General features: G+C 37.9%; 1 protein-coding gene across 3 annotated transcripts in view; it reads left to right on the top strand.

Moving 5' to 3' along the window:
* The first annotated feature begins 5,354 nt into the window (after positions 1 to 5,354).
* FLOT1 (flotillin 1) overlaps positions 5,355 to 15,592 on the top strand; it is a 791,904-nt gene continuing 781,666 nt past the window's right edge. For 2 of the 3 annotated variants that reach the window (XM_044083297.1, XM_044083296.1), the window contains exon 1: positions 5,355 to 5,497. The gene's annotated coding sequence lies outside the window, so the exon portion shown is untranslated. Of the gene's footprint in view, positions 5,498 to 6,102; positions 6,305 to 15,592 lie in introns of those variants that run through there. The other variant, XM_044083298.1, reaches the window with a different exon arrangement.

Raw genomic sequence — 15,592 nt, 5'->3', positions numbered from 1 at the left:
ACCCAGTGCAGTATATTTAGTTTTTGAGGTTTGCTATTACAGGTGTTTGTGTGTGCGGGAATACCTCAGGCTTGAATCCTGTACCTTGTATGCAGGTGTTAAAGACCTTAATTCCCTACCCACCACCATTTGTGAAAAAACAAACTGCAGATTTTTGCCTCATGTTTGATCTGATCTGTTCCTCATAATATCTGTGGTTTGTAAATGCTGCAATGCTTGATATTTGATGGGGCAGTTGTAGCATTGTTGCTTCACAGCTGCAGGTTCTCAGGTTTGCTTCTTGGTTGGGGTGCCTTCTTTGTGGGGTCTTTATCTTCTCCCTGTGTTTGTGTGGGTTTGCTTTTGTGTCCTCCCATGTTACAAAGACATGTCTGCATTATTTCTTCCTGGGCCTCTGCTGATTTTTTTTTTTGTTCCAAGTCAGACTGTCCTGATTAACAAATGTTAAATAAAATTGACAGGCATTTGAATTTCAGACTTCAGGAATCTGAATGTTTAAGCCCTTGTATATTTGATGGTGCAGTGGTAGTATTGTTGCCTCACAGCTATAGGTTTTCTGGTTTGATTCTTGGCTGGGGTGCATTCTGTGTGGAGTCTGCATCTCCTCCCTGTGTTTGTGTGGATTTGCTCTGGCGCCCTGTCATTTTACAAAGACGTGTCTGCAGTATTTCTCCCTGGGTCTCTGCTGAAAATTTTTATTCTGTCAGCAGTAAACTTGACAGGCATTTGAATTTCAGACTTCATGTTCTTCAGAAAATACATAGTAACACAACCGTACCACAACCTTTTATTCTAGCAATTTTCTAAGTTTATAAGATGAATATTTGAAATGTGTCCCTATTTTTGGGACTGTATTCCCTCATTATTGGCTTCGTCCAGGTTTTTTGTGCTAAGGTTGACAGCTATGGCAAGAACTGAATTCACTGAATGTTTGAGGGCTGTATTCCCTCATTATTGGGTTTGTCCAGGTGTTTTGTACTAAGAGGTTGACAGCTATGGTGAGAACTGAATTCACTAAATGATAGCCATTTAAGTTTCAGTCTTCCTCTTTTACAACGCAGCTGATTTGGCATAGTGGTATGTTGCTCTGTTTTGCACAGGGAGCTTGGCAGTAAAATGTATGGTTCTAGCAACTTTCCAAGATTATACAAGCAATGTTTGTGTCCCTGGTTTTTGGGCTTTTGACCCCCACCAATACATTTTGGCTTTTTCCAGTTTTCTTGTGCTACGAAGTTGAGTATTGAGTAGATTTTACAAGGAGCTGAGAGCTGCAGGGGAACAGAAGTTTAGTGCTGCTTAAGTGAAGTTGGTTTGCCTTGTTAATAGCACAACAAGTTGTGTACTTGCCTTTGATGTAGAAGGCTGTGGGTTCTACTCCCACAAGGGGTGGATGCTGCTGTATTGAGAATGTTCTCCTTGGTGGAAATACTAACTATGAGTCCGTTATCAGTTTGCCATCCATTTCCTCTTGCAATATTACTAGCTTATCATTTTTTTAATGTAATATAGCCAATTTATTCCTGAGGGGCAACAGGCACTTTATTTTTCAATGAAACCATGAAATATAAAGGTGTTTGCTAGCAGCAACCTCTTCATTAGTTACAGATTTCTTTAATGTGGAATTATTTAGATGACTTTTACTTCTTCAGAGATAGTGCATATTTACTGATAATGGACTGTAGAATTGTGCATATTTACTGATAATGGACTGTAGAATTGTGCATATTTACTGATAATGGTGGACTGTAGAATTGTGCATATTTACTGATAATGGTGGACTGTAGAATTGTGCATATTTACTGATAATGGTGGACTGCGGAAGTCTGAGTAGACATTTATGATAAATGTTCTGCAGTTTTGTCATTATGGGTGCATGCATTTTGTTTCATTGCTTACTGGAAAAATGTTCAAAACAAATTTAAAACGCCCTCTAACAACTGCAATATATTGTACAAGGAATATAATTTAGTACAATAAGGAAGGTGTATCAAAGAGCACATGTATGTTTCATATGCAAGGGGCCTATGATTTGAAAACAGCCCAAAATTAATCTTTATCTGCCACTGGAAAAATATATTTTCTTTGAATGTGGGTTTCAATGCTGTTTCAATGAATGTGAGTTTCAAGGGCAGAGAAGTTTTAATGCTAAGCTTTCATTGTGAGACTGCATTGCTTTGTTTAGTAGATGACTTAGTGTTTGTGCTGTAAAATACAAAATAAAACTTTCAAATGAAGTCCAACTCATCATACAAGTAAAGCAGTATGCACATTAGTGTTTATGGTAAATGGAGTGAAATAGCCAAGTAATGGTTCATTGGAATGGCTGCAGAGACTCCATTCAACCGTGATTTTGTCAGGGGGGGGGAAGGGCAGCAAACTCAGACAGGCCCAGCTGAACTATACCTCCCAACTGTCCAGATTTTCAGAGAATGAATAGATTTTTGCTTCTTATTTTTGGTTTGTTCTTCATAAAATTTGTAGTTTTCTGGCAAATCATTTAGAAATTAAGTCACTAAATAATGATACACTTGAGTTTCAGACTTCATAACCTTCAGAAAAATGCATGCAAAAGTAAGAACTGTTATTCTATCAACTGTCTCAATTTATACAAAAGCAATTTTTAGTACTGTTTATATGTTGCCCCAGTACATTTGGCCTTGTTCAGATTTACTGCAATAACAGGTTGAGAGGTACATGCAAATAAATTGCTTTATAGAATTAGGCATAGCCAACCTCTCAACTGTCTCCGATTTTGGCTTAAAATGTTGCTTTCCCCCCTAATAATCCCTCCGCAAAATAGCAATTTTGGAAGAAAACATGGAGGGTTTACAATTAAGAAATAACTGTAATAATCAAAGTTATAGATTACTTGAAATGCATGTAGATTCTTTTATTTTGTCAGCTGCTCAAGTTAGCAGTACTAATATTAAAGTGTCCCTTCTTTGACAGGTTCCCAGCTGTATTGTGTGGCTATTTTATATTTTTGCATCACATTTGGTCCATTTTTCATAAAATTGTGTTTTTTGGCAAATTAGTGACAAATCACTAAAGACTGAAGTTAGAAAAATAATGACAGGCATTTGAGTTTCAGATTTTATACCCTTCAGAAAAGTCATACTAATGCAAGACCTATTCTATTATCTTTCTAAGTTTATTAGAGCAATATTTAAAAATTGTCCTTATTTGTGGGCATTTGTCCCACTTCTGTGTATGGCTTTGTCCAGATTTCTTGCTTTGAGGTTGAGAGGTATGACACATGTCAGGGCCATCACAGTCAGCCAGAGACATTTCAAATTGTGACATACTTGTTGCACCTCACTCCACCATGTACTGACTCTGGATGTGTCCAAGCAAGGCAAGGAGTAGTTATGCAGTGTAAATGTGCAGTGTGTCCCCCCCCCCCATCCAAGGTAGACACAAGTACTACAGTGGCTTTTCATCTCTCCTTGATTTTGCAGAAAGGTCTGGTTTCTGTCATATTTTTGTACTGTTGATTTATGCTTATTACTCAAAACGCCTGTTGCTCTGTGTTTAAGTAGCAATGCTTTAATGACCATAATGTAAGCTTGTCTGAGATCGTAAGATGCAAATAAGCTTTAATAAGCATACTGTTAAAGAATTGCCAACATTGAAAGCCTTTCTGTTGTTGCCATGCAGAGAATACTTGACTAGATAATGTATAAGCCTTGGGTATTAAAGGACAGGATTCCATTATTTTAAAAAGCTCATTACACGTGTTGGAGACTTCCAGTCATCTCTACAGACTTTACCCGTAAACTAAACAGAATGCCAGTCATGTGTGGTCCATAACCTGTACAGTAATCCTTTAAGCAATGTATCTTGAGCTTGTTTCTTGTTTGCTTTTCATTTTTACTTACATGTTTTCCCCATGAAACAAGTAGATAGTTGTCAGGCAGCAGGTCTTTTTTGGATAAGAAACATTTTTACAAGTGGGGGCATCACAGAGATTTCTACTTTCAGCATGTTACTTGGAACTTTAATAAAGCTGAATATAAATTATAATTAGAACTGCAGTGCAAGGAGAAGTGGTTTGAGTTGAGTGCTGCTGGTTTTGCTTGTACTTGATTTTGACTGGCATTCCAGTAATGTATTTAAAAAGTAATTTATTTTTTCATGCCTCACAACCTTTTGTTTCCATCTAAATACTAAGTAAGCTGTCATTCAGCCAATGCATTGAAATATTTTTATTCTTCTACACTTATTTTTGTCTTGATTGGACTCTCATCATGATGGTTTGCCACCCAGGGCAGCGTATTTAATTAAAGTTAGTTTTTGTAGTTTTGAGCATAGCTCCTCCCCTTTCTGGTTGGCCACACCCCATCCCCTTGACCCCACCCATTCAGCTGTCTCCTGCAGCCCCCCTTTGATTTGAAGTCACCAGCGGCCACTGCTATAAATATTAAATGATTGTCATATAACTTGTATCAATTCTTAAACAATGTTTTTTTTATATTATCAGTAATTTGTCATAATTATTTAAACTGTGGATTTTTTTAAGACTATAAAATTATTGTTTTTAAAATGTTTTGTAATAATTTGGAGCTTTTCACCCCAGGAGTCCGCTGAACATGGGCTTCTTCCCAGTCGGACTTTCACGACTGTCAATAAATAAATAAATTGCCAGAAAAACACAAATTCTATGAGGAACAGACCAAAATATGAGCCAAAAATCAGGGCATGCTGTGAAAATATGTTAAGATCCAACATTTATTTTCTCCCGTAACCGGTAGAAATGTGCGTTACAAATAATTATGATCAGGTCATGGATCATAACCTTTTAATAATGTAATATAACCTTTTAATGTGCCGCGTTCTGGGCATGGATGCTAACAGTCACCTCTCCACTTAAATATGAACATATTTCGATACACAGATTTCTGACCGGTTATTTTTGGGTGTGCCCCACCACTTCTTTGCTCGGTTTTGGATGGAGCTACTTCGTTCAGTTTATTTAACGTAAGATTCTTAATCCAGCAGCTAAATGTTTTATGCCCTTAAGACACTCCAGGAGCACTGTGGATGCTATTGTTGTAAATGCTGCACGAACACGTTGCAAAACAACATTTTATGAGTTTGCACAAACTTCTACCAGAGCAGATTTAAAACTTCCAGCAATTACAATCTGATTTCTTTCTCTACAGTTTTAGGAGAAATAATTCAACTCAGACTAGTTTCCGTTTATGGATGTAATTAGTCTGCCAGTACAGGAGGTGGTAGCCTACTTGTCAGAACCAGCTTTTTTTTTTTTTTTTTTTTTGTGGGAACAATCTTGCTGCTTTTGTCAGTCTCGTATGGTTACAGTTAATAGCTAAGGGGGGATGGGGTAGGTGTGGTTTACGGGAGGGGTTAGTAAGACAGGAGGGGTTAGTAAGGGAGAGAAACTGCGGTAAGCGATTGCAATAAAAAAAGACATACCCCTCGAAGGTTTTCATTATTAGAAAGAAAGACCGCGTTATTGTTACTGGACTTTTGACAGGTATGATTTTTGATGTTATATGGTGAGTTTTAATATCGCTGCAAGTTATAGCTGTAAAGGCTTTTGCTTTTTTACACAGTGATTATACTTTATACTGTGTATTGCAGTTCTATGAAGTTTCAGTTACAAAATAGAACATTTGGCCGTGGTATGAAATGGAAGCAGTATACATTTGTGAAGAAGTAACGAAAGCCTTAGGCATAATCAAGTAACCCTGGAAGGGTCAGCCTAGGAGCAGTAGTAAAACTGTGATCTCTGTAGCATGCATCTGTAAACGAGGGAGGGATCTGCGATATTTCATTGGTCTGTGGCAGATGACTGGTGCACTTAGTGGGCATGGCAGTGCAAGGTGAAAATGTAATCAGTCTTTCTGGCACTGTTGACATGTATGAGATGTGTTGTAGCTCTTCGTCAGTGGCTACCCGAATTCGTGTCTATTTATCTGTTTGTCATCTTCTCTACCCTTTCTGTTTCAGTTATTTGTTTCTATGTGTTCTGTTGTAGTGTAACATTGCGTAAAGTAATAGTAGCTCAGGGATGAGGGCGGGGTTTCTAGTTATAGGCATGTGATCAGAGATACTGAACGCACAGACATACCAGTGAATGTTGGATCTGGATTCCCATCCCCCAGCATTTTATGTCCATCTCATACACATTTTTTGTTTGTTTTTTTTATTTCTGAGAAGTGGAAGATTGATTGTACGTGACTGTTGTAATGACAGTTGTTGGGAAAGGGAAGGAAAAAAAGGGCTTCCTGTTTTGCACAGCCTTCAGCAACAAGGACTGAGCAGGAGGATTTTGTTTTTGGTTTGTAGAAAGAAGATGTAAATGTATCTGGTTGGAGCAAACAAAAACCTGCATTATTTCATTTTTAATGTAGTTGTGTGTACTTAGAGGTCCAATTACAGAGTAATGTACAATGCAAAATGTAAATCATGAAGAGAATTTAAAAGTACTGTTTCCATTAACTTAGAACTGTAGTATACTCTTGATGTTCACTTGACAGAGGATTTTGTAGGGTAACCTTACAGTACTGTATTCTATATGGAGAGAAGCTGACACAAGATGCTGAGGTTGTAAGAGTGTGAACAGTAGTAAGAACCTCATGTTGCTTTTATTAAATGTTAACAGTCACCGCAATGGATGTTTTTTTAACTATGTAGAATTTCACATACTAGTCAAATTTGTACACATCTTACCTGCTTTACCAGTGTTTAGTTCCTCTCTCATAAAGTCATTTTGTTCTTAACTGGCATCTATCGCTACCAAGTTTCACTTGTATTCTTTGCTTGCTGTTTTAGTTTATCTCTCATCAGTTTTTGTTCCAGACATTTTTCTTTGGTAGTTATCTGGCATACTTCTTGATTTAATGCATTTTTGTTTGTTGATCGGAGTAGAAGACTGGTCTGCATGGACCATTTTTAGGTTCAACCGACTGATACAAAGAGGTATTCTCTGTGTAAAACAAATCATAGGATTGACAGTACATGAATGTGACACTCAGTGATACAAAGTTTGTCTGTCTCAAAGTTCACTACAGCTGTTTACAGTGTAGAGAATACAAACGAAGAAAAATTGTAAGGAAAGAGCTGAGTGAGGGTGAAGGAGCATTCAGGAGTTGGTGGTAGGGAAAGGGGCGAGGGAGAAGGATGGATATGTCAGATGTATGGAAGTGAGAGAGAAAAATGGGGAGAATAAGAGAATGGATACTGGGGAAGTAAGGTTCAGCGGCAGAGAAGAGCAATTATTAAGGAGACTGATTAGGTGACCTTATTTTGTGGAAGAGGTGTAGTGTGCTTCTTTGAATAAAAATTATTTGAGCTCTGTGTTAAACTTTGGAAGGCCAGTGATTTGATCTGATATTCATTGTGAGGGAGAGCCAAACTTTTGGAATGAGTTTGGAGTAGTAGTGTTTTGTAGAATATAGCCTTGAATTTGGGGTTTGAAGGTTAATTAGTGGATGAATGGATGTAAAAACATAGAGAAGGAAACTGAGCAGAGACATGGTGTCATTTAAATGGGGGGAACTAATTTTGTCATGATAGGCTTGTTCTGCCATCCCACAGGATGGGTTAAATGAGCGTTGCAGAATGTTCGTAAGAAAGTTAATAAGACATGTTGATGTTTGGAAACCTTGGCTAATCAGTTGTTTAGGACTCCTAAATGACAGGTTTAAAAAATCAGCTCTATTAGTTCTGTGAAAACAGTAATTGCTCTAGTCACTGTTGTCTTGCTTCATGCTTTTCATCCTTTTGTTAATGCCCACTTTAGGCAGCAGTTTATGAAAGCCACAATTTAGGGATTGAATGAAGAAGTTAAACCAGGTGGTGAACGGAGAGACAAGTACCGATATTGTCAAAAAGGTTTCTTGTTTTGACACCAGTGAATGACAGAATGTACTACTGCAGTTAGCATTATCGGAATAAGTGTTAGATTTCAGAAAGGTCATTCTTTTTGTGGGGGGCAGTAAATGTGTGTTACAGTGGAGTCTTGAGTTGTATAGAGACAGATAACCAGGGAGTTGTGTGTGTCAGGCCAGTTGTGGGAGGGAACCTGTAAAGATTGCATAACTTTATTATTTAACAAGTTTATAAAGACCAAACTGAAGCTGGTGCTGTCCAGAAAAAAATAGCAGAAGATAATTTTTGTGAGGTACTGAATAACTTGAAAAAAGGTAGTATACAGATCTTTCAGGAAAAATGCAGAGAGGAAGACATTCAGAAAAGGTTAAAGTAATAACAGAACTAACATTAAATCACTGTCAGATGAGGAAAATCAATAACGGAAATAAAGAACGAAATATTAAATCCCAGATGAGGAAGAAAAAAGACTTAACCCTGCACAGTCAGAGAAGTAACTGTTTGTGAATGTATATGTAAATATGTTTTAACTCCAGGGAGAAAATGGAGGCAGGACTTCAGTTTTTTTTAAAAAAAAGTAGGCTTATAATCCCAAGTTGAAAGAAAAACAAAGTCATAGCCCACTTAGCTTTACAGATCCTGACAAGATACATGATACCTTTAGGCTAATCACAGTCTGCAAAGTAGGATACAGACTGTCTTAAAAAATGCACATGGCTGCAGGACTCTCCCAGGCCCATTATCCAGCTCTATAAGCAAGTACTTCCACAATGTACAGTCCACAGATTAGCCTCAGATAATGTGTTCCATTCTGTGCTTTTTAGTTCCTAAGGTGATATCCAGCAAGGAAATAACATCATGGTTTAATGCTTTTTAGTTGTGTGTGTGTGTGTGTGTGTGTGTGTGTGTGTGTGTGTGTGTGTGTGTGTGTGTGTGTGTGTGTGTGTGTGTGTGTGTGTGTGTGTGTGTGTGTGTGTGTGTGTGTGTGTGTGTGTATGTGTGTGTGTATATGTGTGTGTGTGTGTGTGTGTGTGTGTGTGTGTATGTGTGTGTGTGTGTATGTGTATGTGTGTGTGTATATATATATATATATATATATATATATATATATATATATATATATATATATATATATATAAAACCCTTATAGCCACATAACAAGGTTTTAACTGACAAACTGCTGTGAAAAGTTCCCATGCAGTGATGCATTTAAGACGCACAAAATTGTAAAGGCACATTACACATTTTCCAGGTAATATGTTGTATATCCTTATATACTTGCATAGTGTGTGATATAAACAAGTAAAAAAAAAAAAAAACTGCTGACCTTCCAACTTGTCAGACATAATTTATTACTACTGGAAAAAAAATGCACATGTCAAAATGTACCATGTAATGGCACAAAAAAAAAAAAAGGATAGCTCTTGTTTGTGGCTTATATCAGAAATGCACACAAGTACGAAAATGAGAAAGGAACGGACCTGGTATACATGTTAAGCAGCTAAAAATGCACACGACCGTAATATCCTTCTCACACTAAGAAAAAAATGAATTATCTAAAAATTAAAGAAGCCCGGTCAGTCTAGTTAAAGTGTATTGGACATATTTATAGTTTTATGTCAGTGCCTAATAACTGCCAAGAAGTATTTTTATTCTTTTTTACAAGAAATGTAGACAATCATACATTTATTTAAATGAAAAGCCACATTGACATATTTTCAATTGCAAAAATTATGCATCCAGTGTAATCTTCTACAGTCATTATCAGTCGAACATTATATAACTCCTTCAGTTCCTGCTTTCCCCTCATTCCTCCTCCAAAACATTATTCTACATGTATTGTTCCAACAGTTCCCATTTTTTGTATGTAATTAATTCCTACCCTTTTCTAAAGATCCCACTTCCAGTTATTTATGTGTGCTGCTATATTCACAACTTAGTCTTTGATTTCCACTTTCTAGTAATTGATTTTTTTTTTTTTTTTTTTTTTAGGCAACCACCAGAATTAAAGTCCGCAAGGCCTTACTATGTCTAGGCAATTGCAATTCTGTATCATAGCTCAAAAAATAATTTCCTTAGTTGCACCAGTTTGATCACTCAGTATTTCTAACAGAATAGTCTGCAGGGAATTTTTTTAAGCCTCAGTGGTACAGTGGTAGCATTGTTGCCTCACAGAAGAGGTTCTCCTGTTCGATTCTCGGCTGGAGTGCCTTCTGTGTGGAGTCTGCATGTCCTCCCTGCGGTCGAGTGGCCTCTGAAAGACATGCGTGAATGGACGTGCCTTTGCTGAAGGGTGGGCGTCGGGCTTGCCACTCAGCACCATAAACAAATCTACTGCCAATCATTAGTGGACAGGAGTTCCGCTGTGGCGACCCCTAACCGGGAAAAGCCAAAAAGACAAACAACAAAAAAGTTTGCAGGGAATTTTTAAAGTCTGCTAACTTATTACACTTGCAAAAAAAATGTTCCCAGTTACTTCCTTACCCGTCAAACCTTCAACATTACAATTCGCCTGAGAGAAAAAATCTTTGGAGTCTGCTTGCGATATCGCTATGCAAACACTTCCAAGCAAAGTTCCCAAATTTTCTAGACTTTGTTGCATGTTTGGAATCCATGCATATGCCCCCCTCATTGTTTATTTGTGAATTGGTTATCCAGTCTCTCTTCTCAATCCTTACCAACCTCCTCTGATTATTATAATTTTATGCAATATTTTATATGTTCTATTAATTATCCCTATTTTAACAGCAGCTTCTGTTCTAGATTCTACTAAAAGCTCTAACAGTACTGGTCTTTCACTCAGGTTCCCCCTATTCCTTTCTCTTTGCCTATAATCTGTTGTCCGTCCTTGATAGGAAAGGCAGTCTCTAGCCTGCAATCTAAATGAGTTCTTGGCCTGTTCCCATTCTGTTAACTTTCTTCTCTAATTATTTGCTCACAATACTTTGGTTCCTTTGCCACTTTTCTCCTGTAAATTCCAGTCCCTTCTTGCCTGTTCTCTGTACAGTAATTGCAGTCATCCCTTTCGGCAGAATCTCCTTTCTTCATTCCTGCGTTGGCTTAGTTCTTAGAATACTCTCTGCTACTTTTGAGTATTATATTCTGTGTGGTCGTTATTTCTGCATCCAGAATACCAGTCTCCTCTTATTTCTTGAGCTTCCTCCCTGTATCATCATCATTCATTTCAGTTTTGAATTATAGCCTTTTGCCCTTGCTATGTATAGGAGGAGCCTTAACTTCGCAGCTCTGAAGTACCCTATTCAAATCAGGTAATCCCAAACCACCTTGTTCTGTTGGAAAGATCAGCTTATCATACTTGACTGTTGCCCTCTTCCCCTCTCAGATAAAATCCTCCAACTTTTTATTAATTGCTATCCCCAACTTCTCCTCTGGCTGATTTAAAAAAAAAAAAAAAAAAAAAAAAACATGTCTGACCTGTGTGTAAAACTAATGGAACTAAAACATTTTCACTGCTTGTATTTTGTTATCCATATCTATAAACAAGAGTTTCCATTTCCTCGGTTTTTGTATTATCTTTTGTATAGTCTGTTCCCACATATCCTTAGCTACCATAACAGAATCCTTTTTTAAATCCTTACTCGTACGTACTTCATTTTATTGTGTCCCCATAAATATGGGTATTGCTGAACCAGTTTGTGTGAGGATACATAGTTTATTGCTATTGCCTTTGTGTTATTTTCATTAATTTTATGTCCTGAAAAGACTTGAAATTGTCTCAGAATATTCAATGGACTGAAATGTCATTTTCTAGTTTTATTGGGTATAAAATAATATCCTCTGCAAATAAAGCCAACTTTTCTTGATTACCATACTAATTATATCCTTGAATTTCTGAGTCCGTTATTTTCTTTGCTAATGGTTGTAAATATAAAGCAGATAACAAAAGGGAAAGAGGACACCCCTGTAGGTTCCACTGTTCAAGCAGAACTTATCAGAAAGGAGCATCCCCACTTTAATTTTCGCCTCCAGTTCCTCGTATATCTTCCTAACCAACCTTATAATTTTATCAGGCAATGCAAATGCTTCTATTGCCCTGCTCACAAAATCCCAGCTCACTATGTCAAATGCTTTCTCTGCATCAAGACCCACCAACAATAGTGACATTTTCTTATACTCTGTTTCCCTCTGGATCATCATTGTTCTGTTAATGTTGTCAAATGTTTGCCTCCTCTCCACAAAACCACATTGACCCATATAAATCAATTTTGGCATCACTTTTGCCATTCTTTTAGCCTTTATAGACAGAAACACTTTATAGTCATGGTTTAGTATTGAATGGGCCTGCATGAGTCTGAATCTGATGGTCTTTACCATCTTTTGTTCTACAGCCACCACAGCTTTCTTCCAGGATGTTGGTGATTCTCATCCTTTTAAAATATTGTTAAACAAAAAAAACCCTTCCAAATCTTTTTATCACTTTCTTCCATCCTAGCGTCCAGACTTCCACAGAAATATGTCCCAGTGCTTTAGAGGTAATGGCTAACAGGATACCCAAGTGAATTGCCATACAAAACAACACTTACTGAATTTCTTCAGAATTATTTCTTTAACAGATTAAAGAACGAAAGATAATAATTTCAGTGTCTGAGTCCTTGCCTGGTTTTAGTTCCTCGTACTATAGTTTTTAGGATACCCAAGTGCTTAGTTGCACACTGCATGTCACAACTTGTTTGTACAGTTCAAGATGTAGTTGCACACTGCATGTTGCACCTTGTTTGTGCAATTCAAGGTTTACTTTTCTATAAATCAGTTTCTTTGTGTGTGTATTTTATATATCTACCTGCCCCTTTTATTTTCTGTTACAGTTAAGGTCAATATCAACAATTATTCTCCTTTGTGTGTTTTAAAGCAGACTCACTGGGTCCAAAAGCACTAGCAAAAATCACTGCCTACCCCTTTCATTTATATATTTACTAAGTAATTGGACAAACTCTATCACTAGAATTATATCCTTCTGTAGAGCATTGGATTTCAGCCATGCCAAACTCTGCTACAACAAAATAGAGCTCGGCTTCATTAAAAAAGAAAAGGATGCCGTTTTTCAGTTCACACATTACATTTACTTGCTTAGAAATAAAAACTGTGTGCAGTTTACAGTATAAGAAGTATATTTCTTAATAACTTACATGGAGCAAGCTATCTTTAGCAACAATGTTATCTGGTATAGCCCTGCCCCCAATTTCCATCTGCCCCCAGTACTGCCAAATTTATTGTAACCTTACCCCACCCTCTCTCCCTTAATCCAGTCACAACATCTGTGTTACTGACACTCCCTTCTGCTAACTACTCATCCCTCTACTACCCAAAGATATTCCTATAGTTTACAGCCTCCTCTTCTTTTGCTCTAACACCATAGCCCATAACCACTTATTTACTAATTCTTCTAAACACTTTATTTTTGTACACTGTCCGAACAGTAGCAATGATTTCATCCAAATTTCTCACCCCTCTATATACTAATAATGCTCTATATACCTTACCACCTCACCACATATGAAAACCTACTCTATCCAGAATTCAAATGCCCAAAATTCCAGACCTCTACCACTCTTGTTCTTAAGAAGCTAGAACATTTGTATAGTACACTTTCACCTAAAGCCATACCCCCCAAATACTGTCACTCTCTCTCTCTCAGATCCAGTTGCATTAGCCAAAAAAACAGGCAGTATCTTAAGCTTATAAATAAAATCCTGAAACTTGTAACCAGATTGAACTACAACCTTACTAAGCATGGTGACATCCACCCTAACCCTGGCCCAACCTCACTTGACAGCCCTCACCCAAGCCTTAACACTGCCATAGCTGCTGACTCTAGCTCTGTGGCCAACAATTCTACCTACTTTACCCTGTTAAATAAGCACACAAATTCTTTCCTGGCCTGCCATCTTAACATCAGAAGCCTAAATAATAAAATCCACTACCTCCATGCCCTCCTAGCTGTCGACTTCCCAGATATTCTCTGTCTTACTGAAACCTGGTTAAAACCAGCAACTAAAGATGGAAGTAACTCCTCCAGGGATTAACATCCTTAGGCTGGACAGGACATCAAGAAAGGTGGTGGGGTACCTGTATTATTTGTCCAACCTTACAGTCACTATTGACACCCAACAGCCTCCCCAAGTAAATAATGCTGAAATTCTCATCATCAAAATAAAAATAAATATAGATATATTGTCAACATTTATTTACCCCCTGGAAAGAATGTCAGCACCCTAGAACATATTCTACACTGGCTAGCCTGCAACTATCCCAAAGAAACCATAGTCTTAGGTGACTTTAACATTGACTGGAATACCTGTTCCTCCAAAGCCCTAGTAATCACATAAACCTTCATGGGTTCACTTGGACCATATTCTCCCCCACTAGGTATAGCAAAAACAAAGACAAAAGTAGTATCCTAGATTGGATCCTGGCCACTCTACCGGGTGACCTAAGTGATCATTGCCTTACCTATGTCATAAGGCACAAAGCTGATAACCCCCATCTCCACACCTATAGAGTGAAAAACTTTAACCTAGACAACTTCCTAAACAATCTCAAGGCTTACAACTGGTCAGAACTTAACTCCCACTAGAGGAGGCTGTGGCCTTCTTTAATACCAAGTTCTTCACTGCCCTTAACTCGTATGCCCCTGTCCGCACCATCCGTGCCAAAACTAGAACTGCCCCATGGCTAACTAGACTTACAAAAAACAAAATAAGTCTTAGAAGTAAGGCATGGACCACTTGGCATGCTACTAAAGACCCAGTAAATCACATCAGATACCATCAGCTAAGGAATGACGCTAAGAAATCCATCATATTAGACAAAAAGTACTTCTATACCCACCTGCAACAAAAGCATCAAAACAAACCTCATAAGTTCCGGGCTGGAATAAACAACCTCCTCCATCCAGGCCATACCACCACTCCCACCCTATCAGCAGCCCTTGACAAAATGCCAGAGGCAATTGCTAACACATTCAATTGCTTCTTTACTGAAACTATCCAGGCTCTAGCCACCCAACTCACTCCTACCCCCCCGCTTTAACTCAAAACAGTACTACAGACAGCACAAATCTTCCCAAGACTCATCTCTCCTTTAGCTTCCAACCTACCCCTTCTACCCTCATCTGTGCCCTTCTCAAAAAATCTAAAACACACTACTCTAGCAGCTGACCACCTCCCTGCTGAGTACCTGCAATTAGCCGGTTCCTTTCTTTGGGAATGTAGTCTTTTGGAAGACATGTTCATAAGGAGGGACTACCCTGCGGCTTTTGTACAGGAAATTAAAAAAGGTAGTAGTGCTCAAGAGACAACTGGGTATTTACTCAACCATATTGGTTGGAAATTTGATAAACCCTCAAAACTGTTCTGTTACTAGTACTCTACATTCAACAGGAAAGGAAATGGGATGGAAGTAACTAACAATGTTAGCTGTAGACTGTCCTTATTACCAGATATTCTGCTGACCACCAGCAAATTCCAGAAATCTTACAAAAGAACTGGGGCATTCTAACTGGGGATGGTGAGGTTAGAGGTAAAGTTAGCACAAAACCTTCCGTTGTGTGAAGAAGGACTTAACATTAAAAACTTGGTGGAAAGACCTATAATCGAAGTTGACAATGCCCAAGTTTGGTGTATGTACCAATGTGGCATGTGCCATTTTTGGAAATTCATTTATGTGGGGGAACTGTCTGAAATTAATGGTTTTAATTTCAGCTTTAGGATAAAAG

The sequence above is a fragment of the Protopterus annectens genome, chromosome 9.part0 (assembly GCF_019279795.1).
Source record: "Protopterus annectens isolate FY-2018-M chromosome 9.part0, PAN1.0, whole genome shotgun sequence".
NCBI lineage: Eukaryota > Metazoa > Chordata > Ceratodontiformes > Protopteridae > Protopterus > Protopterus annectens.
Note: the sequence above shows the minus strand (reverse complement) of the source record. Positions and strands in the feature narration are given on the sequence as shown.